This window comes from Camellia sinensis, chromosome 5 (genome assembly GCF_055761805.1).
Source record: "Camellia sinensis isolate YWXY chromosome 5, ASM5576180v1, whole genome shotgun sequence".
Classification (NCBI taxonomy): domain Eukaryota; kingdom Viridiplantae; phylum Streptophyta; class Magnoliopsida; order Ericales; family Theaceae; genus Camellia; species Camellia sinensis.
Genome location: NC_138965.1, coordinates 218,970,676 through 218,990,677, shown reverse-complemented (window position 1 = coordinate 218,990,677; position 20,002 = coordinate 218,970,676). Strand labels below are relative to the sequence as shown.

The 20,002-nt window shown below is 38.3% G+C and overlaps 1 long non-coding RNA gene across 1 annotated transcript; it reads left to right on the top strand.

Annotated features, from left to right (window-relative positions):
- The first annotated feature begins 5,701 nt into the window (after nucleotides 1–5,701).
- LOC114280133 (uncharacterized) lies at nucleotides 5,702–11,527 on the top strand. Its single transcript, XR_014331088.1, has 6 exons — nucleotides 5,702–5,837; nucleotides 6,401–6,475; nucleotides 6,561–6,656; nucleotides 7,405–7,632; nucleotides 8,177–8,332; nucleotides 9,976–11,527. It is a non-coding gene; the product is annotated as an uncharacterized LOC114280133 (long non-coding RNA).
- Nucleotides 11,528–20,002: the final 8,475 nt, after the last annotated feature.

The window sequence follows — 20,002 nt, the reverse complement described above, 5'->3', positions numbered from 1 at the left end:
TGAAGTATGTGAGATTGTGGCAGAGGTTTATGCACTGAAACCACATGTTGAAAGATGCTATATCATGCAATCATCTCATGCAAAACATGTTAGAGGCCTCAAAACTCAAAGCTAGTGAAGCCAACTATACTATAGCCATGCAAGGCAAGCCTCAAAGGACCAAGACCACTCAAAACAGAGTTAAAGCATGCTAAATCAGTAGCAAAAATGTGCTGGAGTTAAGCAAACACAAGCCAAAATAATAGGCTAAATCATCATATATGCTAGGCTAGTAAGTATTATTGCACTACAAGTACAAAGAGCAAGCAACAAATGACCCAACCAACCAAAAATAGAGTTAAAGCAGGTCAAGATAAAGCCAAAAGCATGCTTGAACTAAGCTACAAAAAGGTAGAAAAGCATACTCATATCTTAGGCCATCTACACATGCAAGCAAGATACAAGAAGGAGAGGCCACCCCCTCCTATTTTGGACCTCAAAACCAACTTTTTGCCACTGATATTCCTCTAAGTTTCAGTGGTTTAAAGGCCAAAAAAAGTTGCTTTAAAAGGCTTTGAAAGATGGCTCAAAAGGCTTTACAAGCCATAGAGCAAAGGGAGAAAACCACCCCCTAACCAAACAAGTCTCAAACCAACATTTTAAACCTTAAAAAATAGAGGTTTTAAGATGTTAAAACCAGCCTCCAAATAGCATGCAAAGGTGGCCAAACAATGAATCAAAACAAGGCTTAAAAGGGTTAAGTTCTCACCCTTGAAGCACAGCACTAAAACAGCAACACTTCTGAGCCAAAACCAAGCCTAAGACCTCAAACCAAGCTTCAAGGGACCTCAGCTCCAAGGTGAAGGTGTTTGGCTAAGAGTCTTAGTGAAAAAATGTAAAAAAAACTCACTTTCAAGCACAATATATATATATATATATAGAGAGAGAGAGAGAGAGTTCTAGAGAGAGAGAGTGAAATTTTGCTCCTCAAAATTCTGAACCCTCAAAATGGGGGAGGGACCTCCCCTTATATAGAAAAAGCAAACAAAAAGCTTGCCTCATCCCTCCATACACGTGTATGGAGGATGCATTCAATGATCAACAGCTGGCACAACTGGCACATAAAATATCTGAAAAATGAGAAAATTGGTTGTTGGCCACTTCAGGTGGCCGGCCGGCCATCTCCCCTAGCCGACCGACCACTTCAAGTGGCCTACAAGTAGGAAAAGTGGTCAACAATAGCCAAAAGTGGCCGTCAAGGCTCTTCTTCCCTCCAGGCAAGAGGCACCAAGGCTTAGCCAAAAAACAAGGCCAAAACACAGAGGGTTTAGAGGCTTAAAGACAAGGCACTCAGCTGAGACCTTCGGGCGCTCAAAACGAGCACAAACATGCGCAATCATCGAGTGTACAAACGATGACGTCAAAGTCTTGAGGTCAGTTAAAAATGGGGTGTCTACACAGGCTTGTAGCTATACCAGACTGTCTAAAGTCGTACGAGCATGACAAACACTTAAGGAATTGCACCTCTAGAGGATTTAAGGTCTCCTAGAACCAGGGAGTGCACAAGTCAGTGCGATACAAAGCATGCACAAAGTAGCATGATACAAGGGATAGTGCGATGCGCAAGATAGCGCGATTGAATTGAAATGCACTAGACAGTGCGATGCGCTAGATAACGCGAATCAAATTAAGATTGTGCAGTAAATGCTCAAAGTGAGATTATTGTGCGATAGATGCACAGAGCGAGGTTATTGTGCGATAGATGCACAGAGTGAACAAGTGAACAAAATTAATACAGCGACAGCGCATGTTCCATGCAAGATAGATAACCAATGCATGATGTTAATTGAAAGCATTTTCTATGCCAGAAACAATATGCAAAATTGAAAGCATGCTCTCTGCAAGATACGAGAGCATATTCTATGCATAACTGAAAGCATGTTCCATGCGAAAATGAAAGCATATTTTATGCAAAATTGAAAGTATATTCATGAATTGAAAGTATATTCTATGTATGAAACATGAATGATGCAAGACGTGGGTGCAACATAGTAGGTATAGTACACAAATACGTACGTATACATAGAAATACGTACATATACACAGACATTTATGGACAAATACGAACAAAATATACACAAATACGTACACAAATACGGACAAAATACTCAGATATGTACATATGGCATACACATTTGGGGAATATTCTATTACTGATAAGGAATATTCTGTTTACGGATGTCAGCGAGCATATGCTGTTACTAAGACAGAATATTCTATTGGCTGATGTCATCCCGCGTAAGCAAAACACACAAATAGGAAAAAAAACACAAATGTAGGGATACGGGGTTTCGAACCCCTAATCTCTAGTTTAGGCCTCCGAGTTCTCAACCATTGAGCCACGCCACTCTTGTGAGAAAATATTCACACAAATATATATATAGGTATACGAGACATATATATATATATATATATAACCAAAACAAAACAAAGAAACACTTTTCGTGAGGTTCGAACCCCTGACCTCGGGCTCAACCTTTCAGTCCTCAACCATTGAGCTAAACCACTGAACCCAAGCCACTCTTGTGACCATACATCTTATGACCAAAAATTCAAACAAATATATATAATACATAGATGTACAATACATATACACATATATATACATATACCACTCTCTCGTCTCTCTCTCTCTGTTTTTGTCTCACTCTCTCTTCTTTCATCTTCTTCGAGCGTCGTGTCTGGCGCGCGATTTCAACAATCGCGATGCCTGACCGATAGGCTATCCAATCCTGCCCCGATTGTCAATGATCATCTCGACCTTTCTCCATCTTTGTCTTCTTCTTCGCTCTCTTCTTAAGTTGAGGCCTGCGAGAGAGAGAGAGGCAGAGCAAAAGCCTGCAGACTTTCTTCGCCACCACTTTGCAACCTCTTTCTTTTGCATTACTCTCCTCTGCCATGGCTTCTTCACACGGTTCTCTTACTCTTTTCCCAAACCTGAACGAGTCCACGATAGAGATGACCGATTCTGACTCCCCTGAACCACAACCACGGGCTCCTCCTTCTTCCCCTGTTTTCAGCTTTCCAGCGATGTCAATTGAACAAATAATGGTGGCACAGTCTGACATCGAAACAAATTCGTATACGCTGAGATCATGTGTGGAGACCGTGACTGTGGTCTCCAACTTCTTCCATCGACTGCAGAACAGGACGTGCGAGGTACATCAGTTAAATGCACAACTCTCCCTCCTCCAACGTATGTACAAAGACGCTCGAGTAGAAATTAGTGTGCTGAAAAAGCAGAACAAAGAGCTGAAATGACAAGCCACCTCCATGGCTCGATCCGGAGTTTCTTCGCACAACCAATTTGATGGCCAGTAAGGAATAATCTCCTTCGGAAGCTCTGCCAAGGCCGAGGTAGAGTCTTCAAGAGTTTCGAAGGAGTAAAGATGAAGCGAGGCAACTAATGGTAAAGTCAGGCAACGAAGCTGTGTACAAATGAAGCTGGTTGTAATCTTCGCCGCCAGGCTGCTGCCAAAGAAGAAAGAAGAAAAAGATCCCCTCTTTTTTTTTCTTTTTTTTTTGTTGTTTTTTTTTTTTATTTTCTGTTTTTTTGTTGCTTTTGTTTTTTGTTTATTTTTTTTCTTTTATTTTTGTATGTATGTTTGCACAAATTTGATCGAGGTTAATCCCTACGAGTTTTTTTTTTTCTTTCTCTTTTTGCAAATCCGAATGGTAATCAATTCCAAACTAAAAATTAAGCCTCTCACTAAGTATAACACAAATCAAAACTCGACGAAATGACAAAACTTGATAAAATAGACACAAAATGGACATAAAATGGATGCAAGACAGAGCAATACCAGTCAATCACCTGGTCGGACGCTCATCGAAAACGCATTCTGGCGATAAAAACTCGATAGTACGGGTATATGATAGAATATCAGCACACAATATAACAGAACAACTTATGAATTATCGGAACAAAACTGGTTTTATTATTTTTTTCCTTTGTAGTTTAAACATTAGCTTCAGATAGACTAGCTGTATTAGAAGACTTTTCTTTTGTTTTATTGCTTTGTAAAACAATAATCGGGGTTGGACCCACCAGTTTGGATGATCTCCTTGCATAATGTGTGATGAATGGCAGCATTGTACAGGACTTAAAACTGCGAATACCTACTCTTGCATTTGTTCTCGAATCGAATAATGACCCACAACCGGACAAATATGTAAAATGCAACTCGATAACAAGAAAACGAAATGAAAACAACTCGAAAATACTAAAAGACACTTGGTACAAACAGTACTCAAAACATAGTCGCGACATGCCAGGACAGAGGGCCAGCTTTTGCTGCATCTGCACTAGTCTGGGCCACCACCTAGACCTGGCCAGGCTTCAAAAAGAGGTCGGTTAGTGTTGTTTATCTGTCATGCACTGCTCCTTCTATGCCACTAGTTTATTGCTTCGACCTTTCTTTTCAAGTTTTTTTTTTTTTGTTGATTGTAATAAAAGCAACTTTGATTTGTATTAGAGATTTGGAGAACTTTAAGTTTGAAATCAATGAAATTAAAGTTGTGAGCGCTAAAAATTTTCCTTTTGATCCAAAAATGATCTCAGTTGTAAAAGGTAAAATTTGAACGAATCAACTTTTATCAAAACTTCTCAAAAACCATTTTCGAAAAGGATCACCACTTAACACGTACGGAATCAATCCTTAAGATATATAATGCTGGATCAAAAGATCATAAATGTCCCTTGATTGAATACCACTGCTCTGCATTGTACCCAACTCTTCTCTCAAAGTAAAGATCACAACCGAACCCTCAGGTAAAGAACAGACAAAGATGACTTGATCAACAAAATGGACAGGACAGTGGAGCTGGAATTGATTACGATCGAACTTCAGGATGAAGTTGCCTACGTATCCCGAAGATGGGAATCAGGCCTTACGTAGTTCAATTCATGTTCACTCGAGTATTAACTCTCTCATTTTGCGCTCTAACTTTTGCCAAGGTCGCCCTTTAGGGTTTTCAACCTTGCGAGCTCAGTTTTTCTTCATATTCTAATTTTTTATGCTCTAACTTTTGCCTAGGTCGCCCTTTCGGGTTTTCGGCCTAGCAAGTCTCTCAGGGATAGTATCTCCTCAACTTGTTCATGTTAATCGGTTGGAAAATTCCAGACCATCTAAGTCCATGAGAATGACTACTCCTCCTGACCAGATAGACTCACTACAAGAATTTACACATTTTGCGACCACTTTTGCCGGCCAAAAAAATTTTGGTCGCCAAAAAATGACATTTGGCAACCAAATATCAATTAGTCGCGAATGATCATTAATTTTGGCGACCAAATATTATTGGTCGCAGAAGGTTATATTTTGGCGACCAAAAAATGAGTTGGCCGCAAAAAGTGGTATGCTTTTACCGACCAACTACAAATTTGGTCGCGGAAGGTCACATATTTTTTGGCGACCAAAAATTTGGTCGCCAAAAACTTATTTTCAGCAATAAAAAAAAATTAGTCGCCAAATTATATTTTTAGCGACTAATATTTTAGTCGCCAAAATTACTTTTTTTTTTCCTCTTTCAAATCTAACCGTCCATCTCTCACCATTTCACTCACCTCATCTATAACAAACAAAAGAAAAAACCCTAATCGCTGTCTATACCTCACTCTCAGTCTCATCTCATCTCATCTCATCATTGTCTCTCTCACTCTCTCGTTTCGTTGTTCATCTTCATCTTCTGCACCGATCGGCGATCACTCTCATCTCATCACTGTCTATCTCACTCTCTCTTTGTTCATATCATCGCACCGATCGTCTCACTCTCTCATCGCACCGATCTATTCACGGGTAAGCCTCTCTCTCTCTCTCTCTCTCTCTCTCTCACAATCTCTGTCTCTCTCTCTCTCTTGCCCCGATCAAATGTGAATCTGTGTTCTGTGTGTTTGTTGGACCAACAGATCTAAATCTGTGTTCTGTGTGTTTGTTTTGGTCTGAATCTGTGATCTGAATCTGTGTTCTGTGTGATCTGAATCTGTTTGATCTTAGATCAAAGGTAAGAGTATATGTCTGTTATCTAAAAATCAAGGTCTGAGTTATGATTCTAGATTCTTTAGAGTGATTTTTTAAATGATTAGGATTTAAATCTGTAAAAATTGAAAATTAAATTTGAATGTTTGTGTGGTTTGTGTGTTTTGGAATTAAATTAAATTTAAATTGAAAATCAAGGTCTGAGTGTTTTGGAATTGAATGGTTTGTGCTTAAGGAATGGTTTGAATCTATAACTACTACTCTTAGTTGTTTTATATTTTCAAGAATTCTGAATCAATCTGTTATGAAAATTAAAATTAAATCTGTTTTTGGAATTAATTTTTGATTTAACACATTCAATCTGTGATGAATATGTTTTTTAGGGCTGTTGATCACCAATATGAGGGTAATATCTTTGCCACAGCTGGAGCTCAAGTAGATATATGGGATCATAATAGGTTTTGAAACTCTACTTGTTTTGATTCTTTTTAACTTCCTGAATTTTTTCTACCTTTACATGCTATTTTTTCTCATTGTAAATAGGTCCCAGCCTGTGAATAGCTTTGAGTGGGGAAAAGACATAGTTATATCTGTTCGATTTAATTCTAGGAAACCAAATATCTTGGCCACATCAGCTAGGTATGCATGGCATTACAATCCCAAGATTTAAGTGGATGGTTTGAGTTCTAAAATTGCATTCTGAATTTATAAATTTCAGTTATGTTGCACCTTGACAATTCTTTTATTGTTTCTTGCCCCTGTGTTCTACTCTAATCTGATGTACAAGTTTTATTGCATGCTAGATTTTTCTGTATTCAGTATGGTTTTTATAGTAGTATGCATTTTTGTTTCGGAAGGAAGAGAGTGTTGGGTGGCTGTTGTTGTTGTGTGGCTTTGCTTCAGTGGTTTCGTTACATGTGGCTTCTTAGCTGTTGTGTTGTGTGGGTAGGGCCTAGGGCATGTCCCCTATAAACTTGTAAATTTTTTTGTTCTATTTTATGTCTTATTCACCCAAAAAAAAAAAAAAAAATTCACCAACCGAAGCCAATTAGTTGTTCGCATTAGGCAATACCAGTGAGATTTTACTTCATTCTTTCCAAATGACCTAAATTTGAGCAAATATCAAAATGAGGAATCATTAAAAAGTGAGTATTTTCCTCAGCTACTTTATTTGGTAATTGGGAAATAGAGGATAGTCTATAAAAACCAAATCTTGAATCTTTTTTTTCTTCTATATTTTCTGAAATAATTTTTAGCTTTCATTGTGAATATTTCTTCTCCTCCTAAGTAGTTGCAACCTGCAAGGCAGTTCTATTATATTGAACAATTCTTAACCAAGATGAAATCATATTTTCAAATTCTAACTGCTCTAAATTTTTCTTGTTAGGTGAATATGAGCATTGCAATGCTTCCATTTTCACAAGAGTTTAACTGGAACGGTGCAACAGCTGGTCTCATTCAGTCTTCCTTTTTCTGGGGCTATCTCCCCACTCAGCTTGACTCAAACATTGGCAGTTTTACTGCAATACTTCCAATGTCACAAGAGTTTAACTAGAACAGTGCAACAGTTGGTCTCATTCACTTTTCCTTTTTCTGGGGCTATCTCCTCACTCAGGTTGACTCAAACATTGGCAGTTTTTGCTTTTTAGAAAAGGCAATTTTAGAATTTATGTAAAACTCCATAAAAGTGCTTTTTCTAACTTCCACCACCCATATATATGGTTCTAAGGGGTTTAAAATTGTTATTTTTTTTTTCACTAACTCAGAACTAGCAATTGGTTCTAATCTTCAAATGTCATTTATATGTTGTATCAACCCTGATACTTGGACTTTTAGAATTGTAATGCAGATATATCTAGCGTGCACACACATACTCACACAACCCTTCTTGTTTATCACCTATAGTGGGTCTTGGTCCTTTTATCTGGAAACAATTAACAGTCACGATTTTGAATCTGTATGTCTCTGGTTGTCATCATCTAAGCCAGTGGTTGAAATTGTAATCCACATACTTTGGTGATTGTACATTTGAAATAGTGATCAACTCTTCATTGCTCTTGATGAGATATTGTCCTTCCATGTAATTTATTTTTTTTATTGAATAATTCTTGCCATCCTTCTTTACTAACTAGATTTTTTTATATTTCTTTGGCAAATAGATTCTTGGAGGTATCTGGGCAAATAAAATTAGTGGGAAACTAGTATTGGGTTTTGGAGTGATCTGGTCGTCAGCTACAACAGTTTTGACACCTATTGCTGCCAGAGTTGGGCTTCCTTTCTTGATTGTCATGTGTGCCTTTATGGGGATTGGTGAGGTTAGCCTATTCTTATGCTCCTTTGAGGTGCTTTTATGGTTTACTGGACTAGATGGATTTACCTTCTGAAATTATTTGATGATTCATTTTTTTCTTTATTTTTTGAAATTCAGAAATAATATTGCCCATATCCAATTTGAATCTAGTCTACCTTTAGAGGGTGTTAATTGTTGTAGTTTGTCTTCTAAAATGAATAATGAAAACTACACTTGGTTTCCCTATGAAATGGGGCATCCAAATGATAAAACACCAGCGAGGTATACATAAAAGGTTTGCGCATATTATATTGAGGACTATTAAGTTTGATTGTGTTAAGTAGCACATTGTTTTCAGTGGTCACACCAATTCCCTGAACCTAGACAAGAAACAAAGAAAATTAAAATTTTGATAAAATGAAAACCAATTTAAAATAAATAAATAAATAACAATCATAAAATGCACCTTTTATTAATTGAGAATCAAATTATAGAATTTGATGCGGAGGATCCCAATATGTAAGCTTTATTTAGTTCACCATCTACCAAGAGCTGCTCAAGAATTGAACCCTTTGCTGAAAGTAGACATGTATAATTTCCTACTCTGAATTTGAGAATAGCTTTGTAAATACATTACTTCCAATTAAGTCTTAAGTACAATAGAAAGATGCATTAATGCATTCATATGGAGATCTAATTTCTAGTTAAATTACTTGCAACCAACTTCAAATACTTGTGTGATTTCTAGAAGTAGATATGACCTACTTCTTCAAATGATTTAGGATGTCCAACTAAGAAAATGAAAAAACAGTGTGTTTCATTAAAGTAACATGCTTTAGCACTATCCTTAGCCTTCACTTTTTTGTTCCCTAATTCTAACTAAGAGACAACATAAACAAATAACCAAAAAGCATCATGCTTTATATGTTAATTGATTCCTCATTCTAAGGCAACTTCCAAACACCACTTTAGAACATTATAATTACATAAAGTAATGTAAAACGCCTTCACTCACTAGGGAATGATAACTGTAACTCCTTGTTGAATGGGAAACTTATCCATTTTGGGCCAGTGGAATAGAAAATTGTTGCTTCACAATCAAGCTAAAGTACCCACCTGAAAAAGAAACTGAGATATTGGAATAACCATCCCTAGAAAAAATTTTGATAGAAAATAGTAATTACGGTACCAACATTTATACCATGAAACAACAGCACGAACTGTACCATCATTAGTTGCCTTTATGTGCAACTTGGCTTTACCTTGGCTTTCTGGCCTTTTCCAAAAGTTAAATTCAAAAATTTTGAAAGGTTCTAACAGCTGGATGAATGCTAAACTAAGTACGAATAGAAAACTAACCTCGATTTTCATAGTAAGTTTTTCAAAAGATGAATTTCATCCGACACTTTTGCTCCATTATTGTGTAAATCATGCAGCTTCCACAAATATTTGCTTTCAACCAACTGTGATGAAAAATTGAGAGGGAGACAAATTATTTTAATGTCAGCACTAAGAGCACTAAGTGATTATAGAAATCCTTTGTCAACCTTATGATGATAATGAAGTTTAAATGATCGAAGGATTGATTTTGATCAGTTATAGTTTGAGCAACCTGGAAACCTGCTTGGATTATAGCCTATTCTTATTCTTCCCTTTTATGTATATTAGGAGAGTGAGGAAGAAGTCACTAACACTGAGCAAGCTGAAAACTGGTTTTCATTGACGTATGCCCAACGCATATGTGGTGGGTACTTTGAATTTTTCAAGTTTTGATACATGTTGAGTTCCTGGTATCTTTTTTCTTGTTCTCATATTGTTCTTTAAATTGATCTTATTCTGCACCTGATAACTTTGTGATACACTACTAGTATTGAAGTGCGACACCCATACTTTATGGTTTGTATCATATGCTAGAGCATGTGAGTAATACTGTTGAAATGTGAAAAGGGATTTGAAATTGACTATCTGACACCACGTGATATAAAAATTAATTGGTGAGTAAGGTACAAATGTGTAGATTGGAAGGGCCAAATGGTTATCACCTCTAATTGTTGATATTTGTAGATGAAATGATTTAATTTGTCAAGTTTCCACTTTTCAGGCCAAATGGTTTCCACAACAGCTGATATTCACACACTTTTCAGGTAAAATTTCTTTGTTCAGCTTTCCATTTTTTTAATTGGGGAGAACTTTTTTTTCTTCAATTATTCTTTTGTGCTTAGTTTGGTTGCTGAGAATGTATGTTAGAATTTTGGAATTCTCTTTTTCTCTTCGGAAACTAAATAGAGTGAAATCCTAGCATGGAAGAAAAGGGAGAGAAGCATCACCAAGTTGAGATGTTTCTTGATTCAATCTTCCTACATACTGTATATAGGAACCATAGTCGAAAGTCAATATGGTTACTCTGTCTTGCCTTGAACCTATTGGTGGAATACTTAAATAATGGTATCATTAAAATCAAATGGTTCTTGTTGTCATCCCAAGAGTTGGACTCAACTCAAGTAGGCATGGTATCGTTTGCCTATTCAGAATTTCATTATTGGTTTTCTCTTTCTCTCTCACACACGGGCGTGCGTGTGCAAAAATAGAATAAAATAAAAATAAAGCTGCACCTGCACATAAGTAGACAAAACTGTGTTAAGACTCTTATCAGGGCATGAATCCAAATATGAAATGAGATGTTTATTAATTAATTCATATTTGGTGAAGGTGGTGTGGTCGTGATGTTCATTCATTAACAATGAGATGTTTTGGCAATATTTTGTCCTGTACGATAAATGGATAGATGTTGATTAGAATGTATTTGTATTCACGGGCTCCAATATATTTTTGCCCTGTAGCCCTTCTTGACTGAGGTTGGAGAAGATCTGGCTGTTTCCTTTACAAACCTGAGATGGAAAGCATATGCTGCCCTTCTTATACTATTCGTCCGAAGCCGAGTGATCTGGCTGTTTTCACCCTTGATTTCTCAGGGTCTGGACTATCTGGAGGAGAGCATGTCACATTAGGGTGGAATGAAGTAAATGGCTGAGCAAACTTAGAATAGTTAGAATGAAGTAAATGGCTGAGCATGTAACAAGTTATGTTTCAAATTGTTATGCTAGATAGATGTGACTTGTGAATGAAAATTTAGAATAGTTGTATTGTGTCGAATGTTAATGAATTATGTATTGTGTCGAATGTTAATGATTCAGTTAATTTGAATGATGCTTTAAAATTATAGGTTTATTATGGATTGAATGAATTATTAGGAATTACAGGTGTATTGTTTTCTTGCTTCGGCGACCAATTTAGTAGTCGTGACAAATAAATTATTTTTTTTTTGCAAAAAATAACAATTGCCGACCAAGAGTTTTGGTCGCAAAAAATACATCTATTGCCGACCAAAACAGCTCTTGGTCGTGGAAACTCACTTTTGCCGACCAAAAGTTTTGGTCGCGAAAATTAACAAATGGCGACCAAAACGTTTTTTGGTCGCGGAATGTCACCATTGGCGACCAAAATTTTTTGGTCGCAGAATGTCACGATTGGCGACCAAAAATTTTGGTCGCGGAATGTCACCATTAGCGACCAAATTTTTTGGTCGTTGAATGTGATAATTGGCGACCAAACTTTTTGGTCGAGAAAATTTCACTTTTCGCGACCAAAGTGTTTTGGCGACAAAATAAATTAGTCGCGGTAATTAAATATTTAGCGACCAAAAATTTAGTCGCGAAATCCAACTTTTGCCGACCAATCACAATTTTGGTCGCGAATTACTTTTGCCGACCCTCAATTGGCGACCAAAGTAGCGACCAAAAAAATTAGTCGTGGATAACTTTTGCCGACCAAAAATTGACTTTTAGCGACCAATTTTTTTGTTGCCAAAAGTGGTAATTCTTGTAGTGACTTGATGATGTAAAGACCAGTCCAATTGGGTCTGAACTTGCCCCTAAGGTCATGAATGGGAGCTCGGTTGTCTTTGAGCACCAGATCTCCTTCCTTGAGATTCCTAGACTTAACCTTCTTGTTAAAAGCCTTAGCAATTCTGCGTTGGTAGCCCTGGACATGATATAATGCCTTCAGCCTTCTCTCATCAAATAGCATTAACTCCTCATATCTACTTTGTTGCCAGATGGCCTTTGCTATCTGACACTCAACCATAACACGCAGTGATGATACTTCAATTTTAATTGGCAGAACAACTTCCATACCATAAACAAGAGAATAAGGAGTTGCCCCTGTAGACATCTGGATTGAAGTTCTATATCCCCAAAGTACGAATGACAATTTATCTGGCCAGTCCCTATAAGTCTCAACCATCTTCTGTAAAATATGTTTGATATTCTTATTGGCGGCCTCAACGGCTCCATTGGTTTGCGGTCGATATGTAGATGACTTATGAAAAGCCACATTGTATTTCTCCAACAAGTTTATTACCTCCTTCTTGAAGTGGGAGTCATTATCTGATATAATCTCATTTGGGACTCCGTATCGACAAATGATGTTGTTTCTGATGAACTTAGCCACATGCGTTGCTTTCAACACTGCATAGGACTGGGCTTCCACCCACTTTGTAAAGTAATCAATTGCCACTAGAATGTATTCATGCTTGTTCAACCCTTTCGGTGTGACTGCGCTGATAACATCAATTCCCCAGACTGAGAAAAGCCATGGTGAAGTCATGTTATATAGTTTTGACGGCGGGATATTCATGCGATTAGCATGAATTTGGCATTTGTGGCATTGTCGAACAAAACCAATGTAATCCTCCTCCATAGTGGATCAGTAGTAACCTTGCCTGAGAATCTTTCGGGCTAACATCACTCCGTTTATGTGCGCTCCGCACTTTCTCCCATGGATGGCCTCCATTAGGTGCTTCGATTCCTCTTTCTCGACACACAACTTGTGCATTCCCAGATACCCTCTTTTGTATAGTTTGCCTCTACAGATGATAAATTGAACGGCCATTCACAGTATTCCCCATTTGTCCTTGGCATTTGCCCCCGGTGTATACGCCTCATTTTCCAAGAAGTTCCAGATATTGAAGTACCAAGGATTTTTGTCTTGCACTTCATCTATTACGACGATAGTTTCATAGGTCGGCGTGTATTTCTACTCAATGATAATCGGACGCATCCGGACTCCAAGTGGAATGTTTACCATAGAAGATAGAGTTGCTAAAGCATCAATGAACCTGTTGTTCTCTCTCAGTAGATGCGTGAAATTCAGCTTTTCAAACCTAGGAATTAGAACATCCAAGGTCTGGTAATAGACCTTCATCTTTTCTTCCTTGACTTTTCAGTCTCTATTTGCTTGAGAAACAACTAAGTTCGAGTTCCCGATAACATCCAACCTTTTTCCCTTAGTTTTAGGGCAGCTTCTAAACCAACCATACACGCTTCATATTCTGCTTGGTTGTTGGACACGTTGAACCGGAGTTTGAAAGCTAGAGGTATGTGGGAGTTGTCAGGTGCTATCAGCAACACACCGATCCCATAGTTGTACTAATTTGATGCTCCATCGAAGTAAATTGTCCAAATATCCTCCTTAACTTGCAGAACGACTTCATCTGGGAAGAGGTATTCTACTGCTTCGTCTCCTTCTACCGAGTGATCTGCCAGGAACTCCACTACCGCTCTCCCTTTGACCGACTTGCGAGTAACATACTTCAAATCAAATTCGGAGAGAAAAAGCAACCAACAGGCTAGCTTACCCGTAAGTACTGGTTTCTCAAAGAGATATTTGATGGGATCTAATCTTGAAACCAGAATTACAGAGTAAGCTAACAAGTAGTGCCACAATTTCCTAGTAACCCATACCAAGGCCAGGCAAGCTTTCTCTAGTGAGGTGTAGCGGGTCTCGTAATCCAACATTTTCTTACTCAAGTAATAGATGGCTTTCTCCACCCTATCCTCAAATTCCTAAGCAAGCATGCATCCCATTGTGGTGTCTATTACTGACAGATACAGAATCAAAGGCTTCCTGGCTCTGGCGGCGACAACACAGGTGGATTCTGAAAGTACTGCTTGACTTGCTCAAAAGCGAATTGACATTGATCATCCTATTGAAATTTCTTCCCTTTCTTCAGGAGACCAAATAGTGGTTCACAAGTCACGGTTAATTTGGAGATAAACCGTCTTATGAATTGCACTTTACCCAGAAAGCCTCGTACCTCATTTTCAGTCCTTGGTGGTGGCATTTCTAGGATGGCCTTGATTTTGGAAGGATCTACCTGGATGCCTCTCTATGTGATCAAAAAGCCCAGCATTTTCCCTACCGTTATGCCGAAGGTGCACTTCTGCGGGTTTAACCTCAGTCTGTATTCTCTGATCCGTTAAAAGAATTTCTCTAAGGCAGTGTAGTGGCCCTCTCTTTCTTTGGACTTGACAATCATGTCGTCCACGTACACCTCGACCTCTTTGTGGATCATATCTTGCATAATGTTGGTTGTAACCCTCTGATAAGTAGCCCCAGCATTTTTCAAGCCAAATGGCATAACTCGGTAGCAATACATTCCCCACGGCGTAGTAAATGCAGTTTTCTCTTTGTCTTCAGGAGCCATCAGAATCTGATTATACCCGAAAAACAAATCCATGAAGGAAAGCAATGCATGGCTTGCGGTGAAGTCTACCAACTCATCAATATGTGGTAGAGGAAAGTCATCCTTCAGACTGGCTTTGTTTAAGTCCCGAAAGTCTACACAAACCTGAATTCTACTATCCTTCTTCAGCACTGGGACGATGTTGGCCAACCAGGTTGGATACTCAGGTACTAACAAGAAACTTGCCTCGATCTGTTTGGTGACCTTTTCTTTGATCTTTAATGCCCAATCCGGGCAAATTCTACGCAACTTTTGCTTGACTGGTTGGGCCTCAGGGTCAAGAGGGATCCGGTGCCGTATAATCTCAAGATAGATTCTAGGCATGTCTTCGTAGGACCATGCAAAAACATCTTTGAAATCCTTTAATAAAGTGACTAAGCGCTCACGTTCCTCTGAAGACAACATGGACCCGATCTGGACCATGCGTGGATCCTTCTCAGTACCCACATTAATGGCAATGATTTTATCAATACAGGGCTTAATATACCTCTTCTCCTCTTGATTAATCAAGTTTTTCAAAGCCAGAGGAATTTCTTCCTCTTCATTTTCATTAAAAGTTTGAAAATCTTGGTCAATGCAATAAATAAGCGGCACAAAGAAGTATTCAAAATCTGCAGAGTTCTCATTCAACAGGTCCACCTCTTCGGTTACAATAGACTCAAAAGCAAAATAAAATAAAGACCTAGACAGGACCTTGGCATCTGGGTTACCACCCCCGGGAATGCCTGACTCAGACCCCTCAAACTGACTTGAATCTAATCCTGATCCCACAGACTCTGTGGAATTAGAATTTTGCTCATTATCTGATTCAGAACTGGAAAGGTAGCCATTCTCCAACTGCCAAGTAAGAGATGGTGCCTCTGATGCATCCAAAATGCCACTGGTTTGGTTCATACTCGGTTTTTCCCTAATTATGTAGATGGTAAGGTTATCCCCCAAGCTTTCTGAGTCAACCAGAGGATCTGAAAGGAGACATGCCAGTGCTACACCAATTCCAAGCTCGCTGTTTTCAGAGCCACTTTCTATGCCCTGTTCAGCTTTAGCACTCGGTTCAACCTTTTTCTTGGCATCACTCTCTTGCAACTATAGGTCGAAGAAGATTTTGAAGCTGGGGACACACTGCTTTACAGAATTTATCTAGGGTTCGGGAAAACCGCAAAAAGAAAAATCCTCTCCCTCCCGAACAAAGTGACCATTTAGTGATCTGCGGATTGGCCTGTGAACGAGCTCATAGCATTTCCCGGCCTGCTTGGCTCTAGCTCTGCTTGTCATCTCTTCCATTTTCCTGACCCAATCCTCTTTGGTGGGCACATAGCCCAAACCAAAGACATGTGGATTATGCGGCACATCAGCCAATGCTGCAGTGCCCTTCCGGCCACTTCTTCCAAGTCCCATTCCTAGCACATAGTGGGGTTTATTCATGACATAGATTGATTGGGCGCTGACATACATGCCCTCGTCAGCGACCAAGGTATTCTGCACTATTCGGGCCTCAGCCAAAGTGAACCCTGAGAGAAATACGTCTCCCTTGCCATGGACAATCTCCAGCACTGGTGTAGTTATTTCTGGATGGGGATTGATAGACGAATTCCCGAAGACTGTCGTCACCCCTTTCCCATGAGGGTATTTCAGCATTTGATAGAGGATAGAAGAGGCTGCTTTTACCATGTGCAACCAGTGTCTTCCTAGCAGTAAGTTGAAAGTGGCTGGGACATCTAGAACATGGAACTCGACATCCTGTTAAGTTGGGCCCACTTGAACTTTGATCTGTACCGTGTCCATAACTTCCCTACTTGTATTGTCATATGCTTGAATTACCTGGGCAGTATGCCCAAAGTTGGCTAGTTTAAGACCGATGGCATAAGCTGTACGGGAAAAACATACATTGTTCGCTAAACCGGTGTCTATCAACATCACTGGCACCCATTTCCCTATGCACTCAACAGATATGTACAAGGGTTTGTTGTGTGCTGAGCCTTCTGGCGGTAGCTTCTTGTCAAAGAAGGTTAGGGTTGGGCTAGCGCCACTTAGGAAAACCAATCCCATAAGCTGTTCAGGGGTAGTGTCAATGGACAACTTGGCCTTGTCCATTGCTAATAGGACTGCCTGTCGATGTACCCGGGAGGCCATAAAAAAACCCTAGATTGAGATGTCAGCTTGGATTTTCTTCAGTTGCTTTAACACTGCTTCTTCCTCCAACTGCTTCTCTTTTTGGTGCTCAATATCTTTATCCTTCCTAGATGCCTCAACTTAATCTCAGTGCGGCGGCTCGAAATACTGCCCGATCCTTGTCATGTGGTCGATTTCTTCCACATACCAGGTATTGTCGAGAAGGTCCTCACCCCAATCTTCATCAGTGTGAGCCAATTGTAAATCGTCGTCATCCCACCTGACTTCTTTGGCAATCGACAAACAGTTGTCCGGCTCCGTTCGGACTACCTTTACATTACTAACATCCCCCGTAGGGTATTGAGCCATTACGGCTTTTTGGTTGTCTTCACTTCTCTCTCGTGCAAATTGTTTCAATGTAGCTTCCTATTCTATGTCCACATTACTTATTATGCCCAGTACTTGAACTGAAGTTTCCACACCGATGTTTGCTGGTAATATCCCCTTTTCATTGGCCATTCCGGCCACCCCAGTAATTCTTGTTTCCTTTTCCTTTGGTTTTGTTTCAGTTTTTTCATCCTTGTCTGGCTTGTTACTAAGCCATCCAGAGTTGTCCATTGATCCATGCAAATCAAACTAGTTAATCCGCACATTCCTTTGATCTTGTTCATCAAAGAACTACAGGTTGTCTAGATTCTCCTGTAACTTCGCTAAACCATCCAAATCGTGGTTTGTGCCATCTTCTCTAACCACATTGTGTGACACCCGAAGGTTTTAAATTTAACATTACGATAAAATAAATAATAATAACAATAATAATAATAATAATAATAATAATAATAATAATAATAATAATAATAAATAAGTATATATATACATGTAGTGACAATAATAATAATAAATAAATGCATAATTTAGGAGATTGAGAATTTTATGGTTAAAGAAATACGTTGTGAAATATTACACATTAAATATTTTAGTAAGTGGTAAGTGGTGATTTATAGTTGGGTAGTGAGATTTTTAGACATGAACCTAACTTATCATTATACGTAAGTTTTAGGAGTCATCTTGAATTACCAAAGAAGGTAATAACTTTTAAATTAAAAAAAATGGTCAAATGGTCAAAATATGTCTAAGTCCTAAGAAAGTGGATTAGTCAATGGTCAAGTAAAAAAATAGAATTCAAACAAGTTAATAAATAAATGGATAACGGTGGACCGGAGTAAATAGCAAGTTTTACACACGTTAAAATTTCGGAACTTTCTGTGACTTGCTACCCACGATTTACCTTCCTATAAATAGGAAAGAGTGGCATGTTTAAGGCAACGGAAAGAAAAAAATAGAAAGTAGATAAGAGGATGCACGGGTGAGCATCTTGAGTGGTGGTGGACTGATAAGATAAAGGAATTAATTTAAGGTGAGTTATATTCTACCTTGAGTTACCAAAAAGTATTTTACTTATGTTTTGACTTACCAAAATCTATTTTATATAATTTATGTTTTATTAATATATTAATAAAAGTTATGTTTTATAAAAGTTTCAGCTACGTGATTTTATTTCTGAACCCTATTTGTTTAAAAGTGAAACCCATGGATATGTTTGTTTTACTTTTAAAGAATATTTGGCTATGACCTTATATGAAAATATGTTTTGTGAGTACCACCGCGAGAGTCTCATGCCTTGGGGGACTTAAATAACCATTGGCTAGTGTTTGACCACTTTGTGGTCCAGTATTTGTCATGGATCCATTGACCAGTGTAGTGATTGTCACTTAGTGATGTACTGTGGTTACAGTGATTATTTCAGTTTCTGGCACTTAATTAATTTGTGTATTCAACTCAACTCAACTTATGTTAATGTTTTAGCTCAAATAAATATCCATGGCCATTTTGTGCCCCTACACTCATAGTATGATATTTCTCACTCTGTTATGTGCTTATAGATGTTACCCTTTTCAGGTGACGAGGTTTAGCGGGATCAAGATGGAAAATGAATCGCTATGTTATCTTGTTTTCTATCTTTTATTATTAGACTCTTGTAGTACAATGAAGTTCAAGTAGCTTTGTTTTAGTTCCTTTTAAATAAACAGTTGATACCCAATTATTTATTTTAATTTATTTAATTTATCCGCTTGTGCTGTGACTACAGAATTATCCGAATTACATTATTTTTATCTTGTTACGACGTCGAGCCTTTGGATATCGGGTTTGGGTCATAACAAAAGTGGTATCAGAGCAATGATTTTTTTAAAAAATAATAATAATAATAATAATAATAACAATAATAATAAATAATAATAATTAAATGAATAAATAAATGTATAAAAATATATATATATATATAGTACAAGTTTTAAAATATTATATAATTTTCACATTATTTACAATTAAAAAAAAAAAGAACATATATGTATTAAACTTGCATTATTTTGTATTATGTGGTATGTCTAACGCAAATAAACCATGTTATCTGTATGTCTAGGCTAAGTTTTCTTGTGTTGTAAGACATGGCGAACCTAATGGAGCTATTCTGGTACGAGCCCCCAGAAGCTCATCTCCTCCCGAACCAATTAGAGGGCTGAGGTGACTCAGAGAGTCTTGTCAGGCAAGCCCATCCAACACTTGACCATCTCATGGAAAGATCCATTTATTTACAGGCTGACCCCGATGAGGACTTATTATTCTAGAGACTTAGCCGAGGTAGCACTCGTGAAAGGTACATAGGACCGACCCACGTTGTTGGTCTTGCTCCGGACCTAAAACCACCATATTTTCTGGTCGCACCTCTACCCGTAGGCTTTGCAGAAAGGAGGGGACCCGCATATCCTAGTAACCATATTCGCACCACGACACCACCTCCCCAGCACATTGCCTATATCCCAGCTGTGGACTTTACCGACAGTGCATCATATCTGGAGACACCGATACGGATTACTGGACGGGAATTCTGGGGTTATGATCACGGTACTCCTGTTTACATGGTTCAGGTAGTATGGGGCTGCT